The sequence below is a fragment of the Bemisia tabaci genome, chromosome 1 (genome assembly GCF_918797505.1).
Source record: "Bemisia tabaci chromosome 1, PGI_BMITA_v3".
Taxonomy (NCBI): domain Eukaryota; kingdom Metazoa; phylum Arthropoda; class Insecta; order Hemiptera; family Aleyrodidae; genus Bemisia; species Bemisia tabaci.
This window is the reverse complement of record NC_092793.1, coordinates 19,143,077-19,151,288: the sequence shown is the minus strand read 5'-3', so window position 1 is coordinate 19,151,288 and position 8,212 is coordinate 19,143,077. Positions and strand designations below refer to the sequence as shown.

General features: G+C 41.6%; 1 non-coding gene across 1 annotated transcript; it reads left to right on the top strand.

The window, feature by feature from the left end:
- The first annotated feature begins 2,670 nt into the window (after positions 1–2,670).
- TRNAQ-UUG (transfer RNA glutamine (anticodon UUG)) lies at positions 2,671–2,742 on the top strand. Its single transcript has one exon. It is a non-coding gene; the product is annotated as a tRNA-Gln (tRNA).
- The last annotated feature ends 5,470 nt before the right edge of the window (positions 2,743–8,212 follow it).

The window sequence follows — 8,212 nt, the reverse complement described above, 5'->3', positions numbered from 1 at the left end:
ACCGGATCATTAACCCTCATCCCACCCTCCCGCCGCGCCCCTCCCCCCCGTCCCGCTCCTACGCGGACCCCGACCCGCCCGCCATTTTTCACCCCGTCGTAAGATTTAAGGCGGATTTCGGGGAAATTTCGCCGGGGGCACCGGCTCTGTCTCCCGCGCCCCCCCCCCCGCCCCCGCCCCGCTAGGAGCTTAGCTTTCAGCTTCCTTCATTTCTCAAGTTGTTTACTTTCGTGCCGTGATCGCGCTGAAAAACTTCGCCGGCATCCCTCCCGCCCCATTCCACTTGACATCACCCTCGAGCGGTTTTCGCTCACGAATCTGAATCCGAATCTGGGGCTGAGCAAGGGAACTTATTCCTCTCAAGGGCATGGGCATGATAGCGACTAATTTGTGAGTTCTTCCAATCTACCCGTTCGCCCTGAAAATATCCGCCCTGATCTAGTTGGCAGCGTGTGCTTTGGATCCAGGTATACAGGGTGATCCACCATTAAACTGCCAGACTGCATGAGTGCGTTATTGGATTCAAAATAAGACTTTTTTCTTCCATTAAATATTTTTTTACGATTAAGGCACTTGATGCAAAAAGGGCACTTTTTGGTTGCAGTGTTTCAGAGTCTCCTCTAATATTTCATTCATTGTAAGGAAAGTGAATGCACCCATTTCACTAAAAATTTTACTGAATATTCCTTATGATTCTACAATTTTCTATGGAGAGAATTCTGGGGAAATCACCCATTTAAGTCTTCTCCAAGGGATTAATTAGTAACAGAGATTCTGAAACACCGCAATCGAGAAGTGCCTTTTTCGCATCCAGTGCCTCAATTGCTTTTTAGTGGGGGCACAGCACCCCCATCCAAAGTTTTGAGGTAGACTTCCTCATTTCGGAATTGAGAGATTGATAATTCTTCCTGCATTTTGACAACGGTATATCACTAGGTTTCACGGGGATTGGTACACATAGTTTATCGGTGGCATTAGCAAAATCAAAATCTCAGTTAAAACTATGAAGTTTTTGGGGGTTCAGACTTGAAAGGTCCAGTAACTCAGTTTTTTGGCGTAAAAGAGTGGTATTTTGCGGATCCCCTGAAATCTTTCGAAACCCAACTTTACATAAGATAGAGAGAGGAAGACGTCGTGATTTTAGATAATAAGATCCCAAAACAGTGCGGAGTTATTGTAAAAATGAAATTATTTAGAAATACCGTAAAACTTACAGGGTGCTCGCAGGTAATGCAGGTAGGTAATTTCAAACTATGCATATCGCACATACTACCCCTCGGCAAAAAACCGAAGATCACAACTAAAAAGATTAATTGTCCGAAACATGGGAAACCCATTTTCGGAATCCATTTTTTGTGTTATATGGAGGACGGAAATTGTTTCACAATTTCAATTCGCATAATTTTGTTCTTTAGCTTGAAACTCAGTCCAATTTATCTGCAGTCAATAGATTCTTAAAAACAAAATGTATATATTTAGCATAAAGAGTTTGACAAAAAAGAATATTCAGACCAATTTATTTCAGGGCCCGCGGAAGTTGCTCACCGCCTTGCTGCAAAGAACGTATAAGTCTTCAAGAGTTGCCAAATTTCCTTTGATAAGATACAACTTTTCACAGAAGCTTTTGAATTTTCTTCTTCAGATTTTTCGAAAATTTTCTGAGCCAATTAATCCGAAAAATCTGAAAATTGTGAGAAAATTGTCATAAATTTCCTGAAAAAAGGTTATTATACTGGGAGGATCTGACAATATTCGAATGTTTAAACGACGTTTTTCCAACTCAGTATTCTTGCTATTTTCATACTATGCCTATGCAACGATTTTGCATATTTAATCGAGCCGATCTTCATCGGAACAAAACTACCGAGGGAGCCTTCCGGTTCATAAACGTCACTACCAGAGATATGAAATATGAATACAAAGACACGTAAAATGCAAGCGAAAATTGAGCGAGCGGTCGGGAAGGGGGTTGCAACGGAGAGGAGCGGCGAAAAGGGTGCTATGAAAGGGAAAGGAGACAAAGATCTGTTCGATAAGGAGCTTAAAGGTGAATTATAAAAGGGTTTACGGTATGTTTAAAGACTATGAATGTGAAGTATTTAATTACAATAGCGTAATCTCCGTAGCAGACGGTGGCGAAGCTGATCAAAATTATTGTTATTTGATTTCTAACGTCTGTCTGAGATTGAGACTGTCAAAGTTTAATGTCTGTGAAAAGTGAAGTAGGTTCATCGCACCCTCTGTGAATAATTTTAAATATCAAATTTTGATGACGTCCCTTTTATTTCGATGGTTTCCTTGCAGGAAGGAACAGCCGGGCCACTTTCTGAGAATGCAGTTGATACGATCAAGTTTTAATCTGAGTGTTAATTTGTCTACCGATAACGAATTGAGTGAAAGTTTTATCGAAGGAAGATCGGAAAATACTATAATTCGGCAGAATAAGTTGCCCCTTTAATCATAAGTGGTACGAGGAACGTGAGAATGGATTTTTTGTAAACTTTTAATAATGTGAAACAGATCATGAGATGAAAATCTCGGCACAATACCCACGTAATCAAATTAAACATAAGCATCATTCGTCTTATCACCTCAGATGCATTAACAGACTGATCTTGCAATTTTCTGCGATCAGAAAATTCACTTCGTTCATTGTTAATCAGCATGACGGGTTCCATGGTGTAATGGTGAGCACTCTGGACTTTGAATCCAGCGATCCGAGTTCGAGTCTCGGTGGAACCTCAAAAATTTTGAGAGGAGGAGCTTTCGATGGCAACGATAGCCTTATGCTGCGCGATCCCCTTGAGATATTCCAAAAAATCTGAAACGAGGGCAATTAATTGAGGGCCAGTATTATAATTCAAAGGTCAAACATTTTTGCAACACATTCTTCAAACCCTCCTGAAGGAAATATGTTTGAACCCTGCACCTCTCTCTTTTTGTTCCTCCTATCCTTTCGCTCTCTCCTCATCTTCCCGGTTTGCTTCCTCCTCTTCCGATCCCTAAAGTGTCTTTCATTTGAAACAAGTTGGGAGTCATAGGCACGAGACTGTCAGCTGAAGCTGAAATTCAAACGGAGATTGATCTAATGCGAAACATTGCACAGAATTTTCTCTTAATACTTCGTTCGGAATGCAAAAAGCGTCTATCAAAGCGAAACCGATTTGGAGCTGCTCTAGGTAACTTTCCTCAATTACACTATAGTACTCCGAATCGGAAGTATAAATTTCGGGCCGATCCGCGTAGAGCGTCTCCTTATGGTTCGCTTCACCATTTCCCGCTTGCCTTCTGTCAAAAAGTATTGCCAAAAATCGAACATGTGCTAGAGCGTGGACTCGTGCCTCTGAAGAGGTCCACCCGTTTGGGCAGAAAACCGGGCAAGATTTCTGCCAAGCTGAGGAGCGCTTTTCGCTCTAGGTTGCCGATTTTCAAGCCTAGAAAAATCTATTTTGCGGTTTGAAACTGAATATCTTGAACAAAACTAAAATTTGCCATTAAGTCTGAAATTAGGACTACACTGGAGAAAACTGCCGAGCTAAGGAAGAACGCCGTACGAGACTTTCGTCGTTGCCAAGTTTCCTTCGATTAAAACCCAAATTTACTGGGAAAATCGTGAACATTTCTTTCCATAATTTTAAGACAATTTTGTACGCGATTCAATCTATAACAGCTGAAAATTCCAAGGAAAAGTTTGTATGAATGTCGTCAAAAAAACCTGTTTCATCAAGAGAAATCTGGCAACTCTCAAATGTTTATACGGCGCGCTTCCCTAGCACGGCAGCAAAAGTCTCCTGGATCCTGAGTCTATACATATATTATAGACTCTTGGAAAATTTGCCAAGAAAAAGTACGCTCGATTCAATCGGATTTTGACTTCAATCAAAAAGAAATTAAATTTAGAAGGTTAATTCAGTGGCGTGGCGTGAATTGCGATGTATCGATTGTTATGTCATTAAAACCTACGTTAAAGAATCGATTATTAAGGTGTTCGCTGCGAACACCCTGTTTATCGATCCTTTTCCATAGGTTTAAATGGCATAACAATCGATATATCGCAAAGCACGCCACGCCACTGGGTTAATTAGATTAAATTTGAAGGGTTGGCTCTCGATTTTAGCAAAAATCCGCTCGAATCACGAGTATTTTTTCTCGTCGATGTTTCAGAGTCTGGACTCCGGATCCAAGAGATTTTTTTCCAGTGTAGCTTGCAATTCATAAAGTGCGTTTTACCAATATATAGCTGTTGTAATTTTCAAATGTTAATGGGGGATCTTGCAATCGAACAGCTAAATTCATTTTACAGTTCATAAAGCTCTAGTCAATTTTGTGGGGAGGGGGGGGGGGGGTTACATTTAAAATCTGAATGACGTTCACCAGATCAACTCGATCCGGCAACCACAAGGAACTCGGCGCGGGGAGGTGGGAAAATCCAGAGTGGGGTGTGGTGGTGGTGGGGGGGGGGAGGGGGATCTCGGGTACTCCGAACCTTGGGCCTTCTTTCGGGGCCCGGCCCTCGAAATCGGCGCCTTATGACCGCCAGCAGCGCCACGAGCCGGCCCGCGCAGATCGGCCGAGGGATCAGCACGAGTGACCGCATTGTCCCCCCGGGGGATAGGGGGGTGGGGGTCGGGGGTCGGGAGGGGGGTGGACGCTCCCCCCGATAATCCAGTAACTTGAGATTTGAATTCAAGGTGATCTACAAATCAGTACGGGCTCCCCGGCCCGGCCCGGCCTGACACTGTTGTCGACGTTACCGCGAATTTTTCCAGCGCTGCTCCCGCAAGGAAAACCTAGAGTACCTTTATAGACAGAGTATGGCCATTTCTGTTCCGATTTTCCATTGGTCGCGAGCGAATAGGCTGACACGATGCTCTTAGGGCCGTAAATAAACAAAGAAGATGGCTGTTATCAGCAAGCAAGATTGAGGTTATGCACATCTTACATCCTCCTGTGATAAAGGTGAAAGGCCGGCGATTTAACAATGTTTTCGTGTTTTTTTCGTGTGTTATTCGTAGATATGCTAGTTTAAATTGTTACTGCCGTATAATTGAAATTTTTGTCAAATTTAGCTTCTTATCGATGTTACGGTGAGTCGCCATCTTGTTTGTTTATTTACGGCCCTAAGAGCATCATGAAGCCTAAAATCTCGTTGACCAATCAAAAAGCGGAACAGTTTTCCTGTAGTAAAAAGATACGAATGGCCATACTCTGTCTATAAAGGTACTCTAGGAAAACCGCCGTATGAGCTGTTACTTATCTCTAAAAAAAATGTAGATTTCTAGGAAGACTTGTGAGATTTTTCCCCGAATGTTTCAGAGAATCTCACTCGCTTCACTTCAATTTAACGTTTCTATAAATATCGAGAAAAAATATTCAAAACTTTGTGAAAAATAACGATTTCATCGGGAGGAAGTATCGATTTTCAACAGTGTTCTCTTTTCGCGCGTCAGCACGGGTCTTCGCCAGAGACGGAAAGTGAAAATTCATATGTGTTTATGTAGGTTTACAGGAATTGATTTTTCACTGCCTATGGGCCGCGGGATTTCTTGGAAGGTCCATTGTTTTTGTTTGACGCGTGTGCGTTCCCGGAGCCACGGTGACCACCCGTTTCGCGGCCGAAACGAACCGCCAGAAAAACGGACCGTGAAAAAAAATCTTCGAAATCACGCGCCTCTCCCGGCCCACCAACTGTTGGAATACATTTCAGCCGGGATATCATTCCTCAGATGACTAAACCTATAATCTCTAGGCCAGAGGAAAAACACCTGCTTCAGTTGCTGCTTCAGTTGGGAAGGATCTACCTCCGATTCCCCACATTATTCCTTTCTGTCCCTGATATCATCTCTTGTTGACATTAGTTTTTGTAATCCATGGTCACCTATAATGGGGCTGTACATCCACTCCTTCCTTAAACAGCTCATATAATACATATCCATAAAACGGTGACTCAGAAATATAATACATAGTCTCAGAAAATTAAAAACAATAATCCAAGACTACTTTCATGTAGAGCAACGCCTTTCAAATTGTCCAAACATAACTTTTTTGAAACTTTCATATTTGTCGCGGCCCATCTCCATCGTTAGGCGTTTATCAAGTGTATGAGAAAACAGTCGTGTTAGAAATGTATTGTTAGTTTTTGTTGTCTTTTCTGTCTGAAATCTATAATACATCTATAAATAATTAATGGATCCTTATGGCGGAAAGAAACTTCAAACTGACTTTTTGATGCTTAAAAATTGGAAATTGGAATCGAATTGTCACAGAATATGCAATAAGACTAGTTTAACGTGAAATCACTAATATCTCAATTTTCTCGAAAACTACACTTGCGCCTTGTCCCGCAAGCCCCTCAAATGTGCTTGGCTCAAATATGATGATTCTTGGACCACCAAAAAATATTTTTTCTTGAACAAGAATGATGTTACTTTTTTTCTGAACCCAAGAATTTGACCCTCGTTTCAAAAGAAATTCAGCTTGAGTCAAGAAACAAAAACTGTTGGTGGGAAATTTAAGGATCATCATGGTTGAGCCAAGCACTTTTTTCTCAGTGAGATTAAATGAAGGAGTGGATAAGATCCAAACGGAATCTTCTCTGTCGAACGTGCGCGTGAGATTTTACACGGGGTCAGGCGGGGCCCCATTGATGCACCGCGCCTCGGTGACCCCGGTGAACACGGACCCGATATTTTACTGATTATTATTTATTCCGCCCATGCCGAACAAGTTCATACAACATTAAGCTCCATTCAAAACAAAAACACGAGAATCCAGCGGACAAATTGAAAAGAGTCGTCCGCCACCGGTAGCATGGCGACGGCGAGGAGCTGTCCCAACTCCCAAGCGCCAAAGGCTCGTAAGTTAAATACTTTAGTGCCATTCGAAGCGAACCGGCACTCTCACAAAGATCTCCTACCCCCTGGCGCCAAACCGTGCGTGCAATTCATGAAAGGAGCCGAAAGTTGCCCCGCTTAGGAAGAGCACAGTTTTGATGAAGAACAGTCGCAGGGTTGCAATTTTTTTATGAAAAATAAAATCTTGAAATTTTAGGTGAAATATTTCATGACAGTTCAGCAGAAAATGAAAAATATTTTTCAAAATTAAATGCAATATTAAATGAAAGGCGACTGATTTGCTCTTTGGTTTTTTTAGTGCATGTTGCATACCCAGCCCCTGAAAACGTGTTTCATATTTTTTATAACTTAGTGAAATTTCATGAGGTATTTCACGCAAATGTTCAATATTTCATATTTTGCATTTCCCTCGTGCAACCCTGCAACAGACGTTCAAAGAAAATCGACTTTTATCTCGGCCCGATTACATGGTGTCTTATGGACCGGTCCATACTCATCCTCACTTTCCACTAGCTTTTATTTTAATTTGTGTTATATTTTTTGTATGATATTGTTCTTTTGACCGGGTAGAGTAAGAATCAAATTTAAATAGAATGCTGTATTCTCCTTCGGCAGGGCAGTATGCTGAACTCCTTCCAACAACCTTTCACTGAAAACTCTTCTATGAAATCTTTCCAGGATTTGTTGTAAGTCACGCGTAGGATTATTAGGGCGCTTTGCCGTGCAACGCAAAAACGCGCCATTTCAAATTTTTTGGAAAAAATGTATCATAGCCAAAAACTTGTGTACCTTAGGACAAGGTTTTCATAGAATTCTTTCGCAAATACTATCAAGCATTTGAGCTGAAAATTTGAAGTACATGGGTAAAACAATTTTTATTTTATAAAGTGTTAAGTTCCAAAAAACGCGGGAAAATCTTGATGGATTCCGACGTTCTCCCTTAGCACGGCAGAAATCACCATATGTTGCTGATTAAAGGGACTTTACGTCACAAAAGCGGCGAGAGGAGGAAAGGGGGTTGAAAAGTCCGAAACTCAGCGTTACTCATTTTATGAACCATTTACTTTTCGCTAAATATGTCGATTGCTCGTTGAAAGTCTCGCAGCTCTGAATGGAATAAAGGACGTTGCTAGAAAAACAAAATAGAGCACAGGCTGACACCACCGGTGTTTGTGTACGTTACGTATTCGACTCCTAGATCCCTAATTTACGAGGATCGATGCGTCCTGTAAACGACGGAAACACATGCTCGGCCGATAATTTAGAGGAAGAACACGTAGTATTTGAGAAAACAATGTGGAAAATAAGACAAAATATTAAATTATAACCTCGGGGATTGAATTTTAATTCGACGGGCC